Source organism: Emys orbicularis, chromosome 4, assembly GCF_028017835.1.
Source record: "Emys orbicularis isolate rEmyOrb1 chromosome 4, rEmyOrb1.hap1, whole genome shotgun sequence".
Classification (NCBI taxonomy): Eukaryota; Metazoa; Chordata; order Testudines; family Emydidae; genus Emys; species Emys orbicularis.
Window position 1 is genome coordinate 155,368,507 of NC_088686.1, and position 13,043 is coordinate 155,381,549.

General features: G+C 51.8%; 1 long non-coding RNA gene across 1 annotated transcript; it reads right to left on the reverse strand.

The window, feature by feature from the left end:
- Positions 1 to 4,701: 4,701 nt before the first annotated feature.
- Positions 4,702 to 8,625, reverse strand: LOC135877382 (uncharacterized). The gene is made up of 3 exons (XR_010561361.1): positions 8,511 to 8,625; positions 8,151 to 8,261; positions 4,702 to 4,874 (listed from the first exon to the last, which is right to left on the reverse strand). It is a non-coding gene; the product is annotated as an uncharacterized LOC135877382 (long non-coding RNA).
- Between the last annotated feature and the right edge of the window lie 4,418 nt (positions 8,626 to 13,043).

A 13,043-nucleotide genomic window follows, 5' to 3' on the forward strand; every position in this document is an offset into this window, starting at 1 on the left:
GACAGGAAAGTCAGGGCATGTCTAAGGGTATGTCTACACTACGAAATTAGGTCGAATTAATAGAAGCCGGTTTTATAGAAATCGGTTGTATACAGCTGATTGTGTGTGTCCCCACATAAAATGCTCTAAGTGCTCTATTCGGTGGACCGCGTCCACAGTACCGAGGCTAGCGTTGACTTCCGGAGCATTGCACTATGGGTAGCTATCCCACAGTTCCCGCAGTCTCCGCCGCCCATTGGAATTCTGGGTTGAGATCCCAATGCCCGAATGATGCAAAACAGTGTCGCGGGGGGTTCTGGGTACATGTCGTCAGGCCCCTCCCCCTCCGTCAGAGCAACGGCAGACAATAGATTCGCGCCTTTTTACCTGGGTTACCTGTGCAGACAACATACCACGGCAAGCATGGAGCCCGCTCAGCTCAGCTCACCGTCACCATATGTCATCTGGGTGCCGGCAGACGTGGGACTGCATTGCTACACAGCAGCAGCAGCTAACTGCCTTTTGGCGGTAGACGGTGCAGCATGACTGGTAGCCTTCATCGGCGATCTGGGTGCTGGCAGCCGTAGGGCTGCATTGCACCAGCCCTTGCCTTTTGCCTTTTGGCAGTAGATGGTTTATTACGACTGGTAACTGTCGTCATCGTACTGCAGTGGCTGTCAATCATGGGCACCTGGGCAGACATGCTCAGTCCTATCGAACTGTCTTGACAATGATGGCTATCAGTCGTAGTATGCTATTTTCTGCCAAGCGCCCAGTATTTTCTGCTAAGCACCCCGAAGAGGCCGAGGGCGATCTGGGTGGTGGCAGACGTGGGGCTGCATTGCTACACAGCAGCAGCCCCTTGCCTTTTGGCAGTAGATAGTATATTATGACTGGTATCCATCATCATCATACTGCAGTGGCTATCAGTCTTAGTACACTAACTGCCAAGCGCCCAGTATTTGTTGCCAAGCACCCAGAAGATGCCGAGGGCTATCAGTCATGCTGCACCGTTGTCTTAAGATGTAAAAAATAGATTTGTTCTGTATTCATTTGCTTCCCCCTCCCTCCGTCAAATCAACGGCCTGCTAAACCCAGGCTTTTGAGTTCAATCTTTGGGGGGGGGGGCATTCTGTGCGACAGTTGTTTGTGTTTCTCCCTGATGCACAGCCACCTTTGTTGATTTTAATTCCCTGTACCTGTACGCCATGTCGTCACTCGCCCCTCCCTCCCTCCTTCCTTCCCCTGGTCCGTCATATACTAGTTTCGCGCCTTTTTTCAGACCAGACGCCATAGCTAGCACTGGGATCATGGAGCCCGCTCAGATCACCGCAGCAATTATGAGCACTATGAACACCACGCGCATTGTCCTGGAGTATATGCAGAGCCAGAACATGCCAAAGCTAAACCAGGACCAGCCGAGGAGGCGATTGCAGCGCGGCGAAGAGAGTGATGAGGAAATTGACATGGACATAGACCTCTCACAAGGCACAGGCCCCAGCAATGTGGAAATCATGGTGTTACTGGGGCAGGTTCATGCCGTGGAACGCTGATTCTGGGCCCGGGAAACAAGCACAGACTGGTGGGACCGCATCGTGCTGCAGGTGTGGGACGATTCCCAGTGGCTGCGAAACTTTCGCATGCGTAAGGGCACATTCATGGAACTTTGTGACTTGCTTTCCCCTGCCCTGAAGCGCCAGAATACCAGGATGAGAGCAGCCCTCACAGTTGAGAAGCAAGTGGCAATAGCCCTGTGGAAGCTTGCAACGCCAGACAGCTACCGGTCAGTCGGGAATCAATTTGGAGTGGGCAAATCTACTGTGGGGGGCTGCTGTGATCCAAGTTGCCAGGGCAATGAAAGACCTGGTGATATCAAGGGTAGTGACTCTGGGAAACGTGCAGGCCATAGTGGATGGCTTTGCTGCAATGGGATTCCCAAACTGTGGTGGGGCCATAGACGGAACCCATATCCCTATCTTGGCACCGGAGCACCAAGCCACCGAGTACATAAACCGCAAGGGGTACTTTTCAATGCTGCTGCAAGCCCTGGTGGATCACAAGGGATGTTTCACCAACATCAACGTGGGATGGCCGGGAAAGGTACATGATGCTCGCGTCTTCAGGCAGTCTGCTCTGTTTCGAAAGCTGGAGGAAGGGACTTTCTTCCCGGACCAGAAAATAACCGCTGGGGATATTGAAATGCCTATTGTGATCCTTGGGGACCCAGCCTACCCCTTAATGCCATGGCTCATGAAGCCGTACACAGGCAGCCTGGACAGGAGTCAGGACCTGTTCAACTACAGGCTGAGCAAGTGCCGAATGGTGGTGGAATGTGCATTTGGACGTTTAAAAGCGCGCTGGCGCAGCTTACTGACTCGCTCAGACCTTAGCGAAAAGAATATCCCCATTGTTATTGATGCTTGCTGTGCGCTCCACAATATCTGTGAGAGTAAGGGGGAGACATTTATGGCGGGGTGGGAGGTTGAGGCAAATCGTCTGGCCGCTGATTACGCGCAGCCAGACACAAGGGCGGTTAGAGGAGCACAGCAGGGCGCAGTGCGCATCGGAGAAGCTTTGAAAACGAGTTTTGTGACTGGCCAGGCTACGGTGTGAAACTTCTGTTTGTTTCTCCTTGATGAACCCTCCGCCCCCCCCCACCCGGTTCACTCTACTTCCCTGTAAGCCAACCACCCCACCCTCTCCTCCCCCCTTCGAGCACCGTTTGCAGAGGCAATAAAGTCATTGTTACTTCACATTCATGCATTCTTTATTAATTCATCACACAACTAGGGGGATAATTGCAAAGGTAGCCCGGGATGGGTGGGGGAGGAGGGAAGGAAAAGGACACACTGCAGTTTAAAACTTTAACTCTTATTGAAGGCCAGCCTTCTGATGCTAGGGCAATCATCTGGGGTGGAGTGACTGGGTGGCCGGAGGCCCCCCCACCGTGTTCTTGGGCGTCTGGGTGAGGAGGCTATGGAACTTGGGGAGGAGGGCTGTTGGTTACACAGGGGCTGTAGCGGCGGTCTCTGCTCCTGCTGCCTTTCCTGCAGCTCAACCATACGCTGGAGCATATCAGTTTGATGCTCCAGCAGCCGGAGCATCGACTCTTGCCTTCTGTCTGCAAGCTGACGCCACCTATCATCTTCAGCCCGCAACTTGCTCTGTTCATCCCGCGATTCAGCATGCCACCTCTCCTCTCGTTCATATTGTGCTTTTCTGTAATCAGTCATTGACTGCCTCCACGCATTCTGCTGTGCTCTGTCAGCGTGGGAGGACATCTGGAGCTCTGTGAACATGTCATCCCGCGTCCTACGTTTTCTCTTTCTAATCTTCACTAGCCTCTGTGAAGGAGAAACATTTGCAGCTGGTGGAGGAGAAGGGAGAGGTGGTTAAAAAAGACACATTTTAGAGAACAATGGGTACACTCTTTCACGTTAAATTTTGCTGTTCACATTACACAGCACATGTGCTTTTGTTACAAGGTTGCATTTTTCCTCTTATATTGAGGGCCTGCCGGTTTGGTGTGAGAGATCACTCACACAGTGCCAGGCCACAGATTTCAGCTTGCAGGCAGCCATGGTAAGACACAGTCTTTTGGGTTTTTTAACCTTCTTAACATGTAGCGCTCTCATTTCCCATACCAAGCACCCGTTGGGTTGGCCATTTAAAATGGGTTTGCAATGTAAAAGGAGGGGCTGCGGTTTCAGGGTTAACATGCAGCACAAACCCAACTAACTCCCCTCCCCCACACACCCAATTCTCTGGGATGATCACTTCACCCCTCCCCCCCACCGCGTGGCTAACAGCGGGGAATATTTCTGTTCAGCAGAGCAGGAACGGGCACCTCTGAATGTCCCCTTAATAAAATTGCCCCATTTCAACCAGGTGACCGTGAATGATATCACTCTCCTGAGGATAACAAAGAGCGATAAGGAATGGATGTTGTCTGCATGCCAGCAAACACCGGGACCATACGCTGCCATGCTTTGTTATGCAATGATTCCAGACTACGTGTTACTGGCCTGGCGTGGTAAAGTGTCCTACCATGGCGGACGGGATAAGGCAGCCCTCCCCAGAAACCTTTTGCAAAGGCTTTGGGAGTATATCCAGGAGAGTTTTCTGGAGATGTCCCTGGAGGACTTCCGCTCCATCCCCATACACGTTAACAGACTTTTCCAGTAGCTGTACTGGCCGCGATTGCCAGGGCAAATTAATCATTAATCATTAAACACGCTTGCTTTTAAACCATGTGTAATATTTACAAAGGTACACTCACCAGAGGTCCCCTGTGTGCCCTCAGGGTCTGGGAGCACGCCTTGGGTGAGTTCTGGGGTTACTGGTTCCAGGTCCAGGGTGATAAACATATCCTGGCTGTTGGGGAAACCGGTTTCTCCGCTTCCTTGCGGCTGTGAGCTATCTACATTATCTCCATCCTCATCTTCCTCGTACCCCAAACCCGCTTCCCTGTGTGTTTCTCCAGTGAGGGAGTCATAGCACACGGTTGGGGTGATATGGACTGGGGTCCATAGCACTGGGGTCCATAGCACTGGGGTGCAGCTCCGCGTAGAAGCGGCATGTTTGCGGCTCTGCCCCGGACCTTCCATTTGCTTCTCCGGCTTTGTGGTAGGCTTGCCTTAGCTCCTTAATTTTCACGCGGCACTGCTGTGCGTCCCTGTTATGGCCTCTGTCCTTCATGGCCTTGGAGACCTTTTCTAATATTTTGCCATTTCGTTTACTGCTTCGGAGTTCAGCTAGCAGTGATTCGTCTCCCCATATTGCGAGCAGATCCCGTACCTCCCGTTCAGTCCATGCTGGAGCTCTTTTGCGATCCTGGGACTCCATCACGGTTACCTGTGCTGATGAGCTCTGCATGGTCACCTGTGCTCTCCACGCTGAGCAAACAGGAAATGAAATTCAAACGTTTGCGGGGCTTTTCCTGTCTACCTGGCCAGTGCATCTGAGTTGAGAGTGCTGTCCAGAGCGGTCACAATGAAGCACTGTGGGATAGCTCCCGGAGGCCAATAACGTCGAATTCCGTCCACACTACCCCAATTCCGACCCCCTAAGGCCGATTTTATCGCTAATCCCCTCGGAGGTGGAGTAAAGAAACCGGTTTAAAGGGCCCTTTAAGTCGAAAGAAAGGGCTTCGTCGTGTAAACGTGTCCAGGCTTAATTCGACTTAACGCTGCTAAAGTCGACCTAAACACGTAGTGTAGACCAGGCCTAAGAGTGTCTTATTCCCAAATAAGAGCATCCACACAGGGAGCGAATCAGAAATAGTTAATCAGGAATAGTCCTCAGTAACTCCCCGTGTAGACAAGCCTTCCGCCACCTAGACACATTCAGAACATTCTCAGCACGACAATTAATAGAAAATTATTCAATGATGTTATGCATATTTGATTTGCTTTTCTCTTTTAAATAAACCCAGCGGGTAACAGCAAACGTGCCATTTCGCATACACTCCTCTCTGATTTGACACCTGGCTTTCTCCCTTTTTTCCAGTCCTTCTTCTCCTGCTGCCTATTCCTTCCTCTTCCTGACTTTCTCATTCAGGCCTGGTCTACACTACAAAGTTAGGTCGACACAAGGCAGCTTACACTGACCTAGTTGTGCATGTGTGTACACCTTAATTTGACTCCTGCCAATGTAAATGCCCTATTACACTGACTTAATAACATCACCTCCTGAAGTGGCGTACAGCCATGGCCAATGTACTGAGCTTGATGCACTGTGAGCCTAGACACAGCATTACGTACGTTGACCGTAACTGTCTCCAGCAGCCGTCCCACACTGACCGCCAGAGGCGGTGGAACATTTTAAATAGTGGGGGTGCTGAAAGCCAGCCCCCTTACCCCTGTCCAACACCATCCCCACAGCTGAGGCTGGCAGCTGGGACCTGGGCGCGTGGGGTTGGCAGCCGGGAGCCCAGGGGTGCTGCAGCACCTCCCGCACCCCAAGTTCCTGCGCCCATGCTGACAGCTCTGGTCACCCTTGCGAACTCCCCGCCCCATGGGTCATGGAGAATGGAAGACCCCTCCCTTTTAAAGCCACACACACATTTTTGAAATTCCTTGTCCTGATTGCCCGGCTAGATGAGCCCACCTAGCAGCTCCCCACTGTTGAGTACAACTGCTCAGCTGACCGTGCCAGCTACACACGCCAGACATGCTCCTGCCTGGTAGACAGATTTCAGCACCATGCAGACAATCACCAGGGGAGGTGCTTGTGGGGGGGGCTTGCGAGGGCTATAGCTACCCCAAAATTTGTTTTAGCCCCCCCCCTCCCCCAGCAGCTGCCGCTCTCTGGCTGCCCAGCTCTGAAGAGAGCAGCCTCTGGCCAGTGTCTCCTGCACTGCCTGGGACACAGGGAGGGTCCAGGGCTCCGCACAGCAGATCTGATGACATGCTCTAGCCTGGGCTTCTGGGCCCCATCCCCCACGGTCGCTGCTCCCCAAGCACTGAGGGCTCTGCCGGCCCCAGCCAGGTCCCCCCCAGGTTGCTCTTACTGCCGCCAACTGCAAGCACTGCCCAGCTCTGGCCCCCCATCCTATGGGGCCAGGGGGCGGAGCTTCGGAGGAGAAGAGCGGCAGGGGTGGGGCCACGAAGAGGGCTGCCCCACCTTGCCACGGGGCCCTAAGGCCCACCACAGCACCCCGCAACCAGGAAAGCCTGGCACCACCCCTGACTATCACTCTATGTTCGGGGGTAGGGTGACCAGGTGTCTGGTTTTCGACTGGAACACCCAATTGCAAAAGGACCCTGGCGGCTCCGGTCAGCACCGCCGACTGGGCCGTTAAAAGTCTGGGCAGCGGTGCTGTGGAGCTAAGGCAGGCTAGTCTCACCTGTCCTGGCTCCACACTGCGCCCGGGAAGCAACCAGCAGGCCTGGCTCCTAGGCGGGGGGGGCCACAGGACTCCATGTGCTGCCCCCACCACGAGCACCAGCTCCGCACTCCCATTGGCTGGGAAACATGACCAATGGGAGCTGGGGGAGCAGTGCCTGCGGGCAAGAGCAGCACACAGAGCCGCCTGCCACGCCTCCACCTAGGAGGCGGACCTAGGCTGGCCACTTCTGGGGCGCAGTGCGGAGTTAAGACAGGCAGAAAGCCTGCCGTAGTCCCCCCGCTGTGCTGCTGACTGGGACTGCCGGAGGTAAGCCTGTGCCCCAACCCTGAGCCCCAGCCCCAATCCCCCCAAACCCAGAGCCCCCTCATTCACCCCAAACCCCTCATCCCCAGCCCAGAGCCCACACCCTCAGCCTAGATCCTGTACCCCCTCTGACACCCCAACCCCTGCCCCAGCCCAGAGCCCCCTCCCACACCCTGAACCTCTCATCTCTGGCCCCACCCCAGAGCCTGCACCCCAAGCTGGAGCCCTCAGCTCCCCTTCCCCACAGCCCCCTGCCCCAGCCCAGAGCTCCCTCTCATACCCTGAACCCCTCTGCCCCACCCCCCAGCCTGGAGCCCCCTCCTGCACCCCAAACCCCTCATCCCCAGCCCCACCCCAGAGCCCGCACCCCCAGCCGGAGCCCTCACCCCCTCCCGCATCCCAACCCCCTGCCCCAGCCCAGAGCTCCCTCCTGCACCCTGCACCCTTCATTTCTGGCTCCACCCCGGAGCCCTCACCCCCTCCCGCACCCCAGCCCAGTGAAAGTGAGTGAGGGTGGGGGAGAGCGAGCCACCGAGGGAGGGGGAATGTAGTGAGCAGGGACAGGGCCTTGGGGAAGGGGAAGGGCAGTGGGCGGGGCCTCGGGGAAGGGGCGGGGTTAGGGTGTTTGGTTTTGTGTGATTAGAAAGTTGACAACCCTATTTGTGGGGTGGGGCGGACACTAAAGATCCAGATCAAAGTGTAAACCCTGCCAGTGAAATGAACCTGCACTAAATGCCAAGTGGTGCTGCCTCTGGGCTGGGTTCTGACCAAGCAAGCAAGTTTTGCTTTTAATGGGAATCCAAATGAATGGGTTTTCTCACCAAATGCATGCAGGGTGAATACAGCGCTTATCACAAGTTAAGGGAGAAAAAAATGGGGTCCCCCTTATTAAGAACTGCCTTGTCCCAGTGATGATTTGTATTCCCAGCAATACCACCAGTTTATAAAATGCCCCTTGAACACCTGGCGCTATGTAAATAATACCTCAATTATTACTGTTTATTTTAGTAATACTAACTTTTAGGATGTTTGTCTCATCCCTCGTCTCCTTCAAGCTGCCTGGTTTAGCTCACCAGTAGTTAGCATCAGATGTCTTCCCAGGTTCGTGCACGTTTCGATACACTGCAAGCTAATCAAGCACATAAGGGTTAGTAGCATCTAGCTGCAAAGTCCACAGCCAGCTGAATGTAAAGGTCTGACTCCCCCTTTTAACTAAACAGGCATTGCCACACTAATTAAAGCTGCTCGCTCCTGTAACACAATCTCCATTGTATTTTCCACACAGTGAGTCCGATACACATTGTGAACTTGCTTCCCCACCTGTCACACGCCTTCTTTTCAAGTTCTGATTTCCCCTGTGCACAGTAACACAACTTACCTTTTCGCACAAGTCACTGAACAGTGGGTAAATTAGTCCCCTGAGCAGAGTTCTGAGAAGAAAGCTAAAGGCTGAACCCTCTAGAAAAGACTGATCCTGAGGGCTTTGAAGTAGCTGCTCCTTTAACTATCACTTTCGTTATGATGGGACAGATTGAGCAAATACGTTTGCTACATTTTCCTTCTTAGCCCACTAGAAGGAGCAGTGGCTCTTGGCTGGCAAGAAAGTCACTGACATTTGTTTGAAAACATATACCCTTGTATGGTGTGTTTATTATTCAGCTCAGCATGTACAAATTTAGCTCTGCCACTTCCTTTAACACCAGTGGGAGTCACAAGGCTAAATCTTCTGGCACGGCATTGAAATATTATATACTTCCTCAAAAAACAAACAACAAACATAAAACCACCATGGGCCTGATCTTGCCCTGCTGGGTGTGGAGGGTCCACCAGCCCCACCTTACTCAATGCACAGGTTAACATAATGCACTTTCACACATAGAAAACTTCCAATTATTCACATGCACACACAGTAACAGAAGGACCCTGGGAGAGCTAACTTTGTTGGTACTTATGTGGCCCCCATTTCCTTAGGATCTGAGCATCTCCACCTTTTTATCCTAACACCCCCCCAACACACACACACAGGAAGCAGGGCAGTGGTATTATCCCCTTTTTATACAGAGAGAACTGAGGCACGGGAGATTTAGGCCTGGTCTACCCGACTCCTTACCTTGATGCAACTTACGTCGCTCAGGGGTGTGAAAAAGATCCCCCCGAGGGATACAAAAGACAATGACCAAAGCGCTGTCCACTCTGGCGCTATGTCAGTGGGAGAACAGCAATTATGCCAACGGGAGAGTGCTCTCCCATCGGCACAGTCACTCATCACCAGACGCTCTATAACTGCGCCGACACAGCACTGTAGCGTCGACTTGCCCTTAGCCACTGCCACACAGGGAGTCTGAAGTGAACAAGGACGTGAACCCAAGGCTCCCAAGCGCTAAGCTAGCACCCTAAGCACTGCCTCACCCTTCCTCTCCTGAGGTTTAAAACCATCCACGCAAAGCCTTATTGCTAGTAATATAAGAACCGTGGCCCTAAGGAAAGGAGTTTGATACCTCACCTTGTCCCTTCAGAACAGCTTGAGTGGAGAAAAAGTTTCACGTTAAGCTGATAGAAACCAAGACATTTGGGGTTTGGTCCCTTGATAACCCTACAGGGGTTCAATTCTGACAGATGCATGAATAGCTCCTGTACCCACTAGCTCATTATAGTGCCTCACCCTGGTCTGCAGGAACCTGTGGTTGGACCTTGATTCAATCCTTGGCGTTGATCATAGAATATCAGGGTTGGAAGGGACCTCAGGAGGTATCTAGTCCAACCCCCTGCTCAAAGCAGGACCAATCCCCAGACAGATTTTTGCCCCAGATCCCTAAAGGGCCCCCTCAAGGATTGAACTCACAACCCTGGGTTTAACAGGCCAATGCTCAAACCACTGAGCTATCCTTTCCCCCAGAGGAATAGGCTCAGGCTGTTACAAACCTGACCACTGGGAAATGGACTGAGGTTTTTCAATGCTTACTGCAAATGGCCTGGTGTTCCGCAGGCCAGGAAGCGAGTAATTGCAGAGGAAGCCCTCTTTCTATTTAATAAAAAGGGGGGTTACTTTGCACACTGTGCCTTGCAGCGACCTGATGATCACGCAGCCAACCTGCTGAGCTTATAGGAAGCATAACCTTGGACTGGGCAAGGCCTTTGTGGCCCATTGCCCTGGAGGGGGAATTCCAGAGGAAACCTGCCTGTTTACAAGCAGGCTCAAAGATCGACTCAAGGCACCACTTTCTGATAAACAGCTCGATTCCTGGAAATGCTGCCTCAGCCAGCAAGAAACACAACATTTAAAACTAACTTCACTTTCTATTTTTTACTCTAAGCTTAGCTGTCCCCCCGCACATATTTCACCAGCCAGCGCTGCATCAAGAAGAAAACAGCTGTGGTAATCAAGCACAGTTGCCTATAGCCATGTTGCAAGCAGTTTGAAATGACCTTTTATTCCCTAGTACACTTCAACAAAATCACGCAGCCTTTAGGCTTAGCCAAAACTCCTGGGAAACCAATAGCATTTTTGCCTGACTCGGGACTGTAGGATTTATCTTCAAGTGAGGAAGTTTTGGCAGGAATAGCAGTTACTAGAGTTGCCAGGTGTCCAGTTTTCGACCAGAACGCCCAGTCAAAAAGGGACCCTGGCTGCTCTGGTCAGTACCACTGACGGGGTGGTCCGGTTGGTGGCGCAGCAGAGCTAAGGTAGGCGCCTTGCCTGCCGTGGCTTCACACGGCTCCCGGAAGCAGTGGTATGTCCCCCCTCTGGCTCCTACCCATACTCTGCCCCCACCCCAAGTGCCAGCTCAGCAGCTCCCATGGGCTGGGAACTGCAGCACGAGGCACCAGGCGGCAATGACTGTAGCTCAGTGAAATGGATAACAAAATGTCCTTTTGCTTCCTCCTTTATATTTCCTAAGTACATTGTTCTTGTTTCGAGTCAGGATGACCCCTGGGGCTCAGATTTCAGTATGCTCACCCCTCTTGATTTCTCACACACACACACACACACACACCAACCTATTTTCCCTGTTGACTTAATATTCAAATAGGGCTTGTGTTGGTTGCACACTGCTTAATTTAACTTAGAAGCCTAGGCAGACAGGTAACTCAACATTCCTTTGTCTAGAGAAAGCTCATTTATCAACCCCACCCAGTTACATAATTTGAACCTATTTTTAGTATGCACCTCTAACTCCGCACACCCTGACCTGACATACATCACACTGACTATGATACAAGTTTCCATTTGATGCCTCACAATATACTTTTTGGATAAGTACTATGAAAGCAGTGTGTTAGGTGTAGTGAGCTTTGTCAGGCCTGATAGGCGTTGCTGTTGCAGAACAGTGAATCCTTTGCCTGTTGGGACTGAGCGATTCTGAGAGTCACAGCCCCCATCCACCACTTCTCCTGCTCCTAGGAACTGGATTGGAGGGAGGAGGGTCCCAGAATTCGAGCTCCAGCCTCAGCCTAAACATCTGTACCACAATTAACCAGACCCTTAGCCCAAGCCCCATGATCCTGAGTCAGCTGTAAGGGCCAGCCGGGGGGTTTTAATTGCAGCGTGTGGACAGACCCTATGAGGGTCAGGAATCAGGACTTGCAGCTGAGCCAGTCTCCAGGGAATATAAAGAGCAAAACTGGCCTGCAGGAGGCTGCCTGATTGGCAGGAAGAGTCAGCAGACCAGCTCTTAAGCCCAGCAGCAGTCGTCATTTGTCAGCTGCTCAAAGCATTCGCCCATGGCTGCGGGAGCCCCTGTGCTTGCCTTGGAGCCAGCCTTGCCTCTGTGACGGGTTCGGTCACAGAGATCCCCTTGGGCCTGTCACGTGCTGGAATTATCTCTGAATCCATTACCCATGCCAGCCTGGGCCTCCAGAACCCTGCCTTGTTGACCAAGACACGCTAGCCTGCCCAACACAGACCCAGGGTCTGGGCCATGCCCCCAAAGCTACAGACCTATCTGAAAACAGCTCAGCAAGTTACCTGTCTCCAGCACCCAGACACCTAGCACCCAATGGAATCCAAATCCCAAATAAATCTGTTTTATCTCTGTGTCATAAACAGAGATAAGGGTAACATAAAATCCTTCCTGGGAAGCTGTACTAAATCGCTTTATCTGTAAGGGGTTAAGAAGCTCAAATCACCTAGTTGGCACCTGAGCAGAAGGGCCAATAAGGAAAGAAGATACTTTCAAATCTGGGGCAGGAGAGGAGGTTTTCTCTGAGCTCTTTTTGTTGGTGCCCTCTCCGGACAGAGAGAGAGAGAGAGAGAGAGAGAGAGAGAGAGAGAGACACAGACAGACACATACACACACCCCGACCTGGCAGGTAAAACATCTCCTGAAAACATACCTGAAATGATCCATCTAAGATTACAAAAATTGTAAGTAAGGGCAAGGAAATGTGTTAGGTTATCTTTTGTTTTAGCTTGTGAACTTTCCCTATGCTAAGAGGTAGTTTTATTTCTGTTTTTGTAACTGTGAAGCTGAGTCCAGAGTCCTCTGTGTTTTAAATCTTTTTATTACCCTGTAAAGTTACCTTCCATCCTGATTTTGCAGGTGTGATTCTTTAACTTTTTTCTTTATTATAAAGTTCTTCTTTTAAGAACCTGATTGATTTTAGTGTCCTAAAATTAAAGGGTCTGGTCTGTATTTACATTAAAGGCAATTGGTTGGTATATTATTCTCAAGCCTCCCCAGGAAAGGGGGTGAAGGGACTTGGGGGAACATTTTGGGAGGATAGGGATTCCAAGTGACCCTGTCCTGAGTCTTTGTTTAAATCACTTAGTGGTGGCAGCTATACTGTCCAAGGACAAGGAATGGAATTTGTCCCTTTGGGAAGGTTTTAACCTAAGCTGGTAGAATATAAGCTTAGAGGGTCTTTCGTGTGGGTCCCCACATCTGTACCCCAAAGTTCAGAGTTGGGGGGA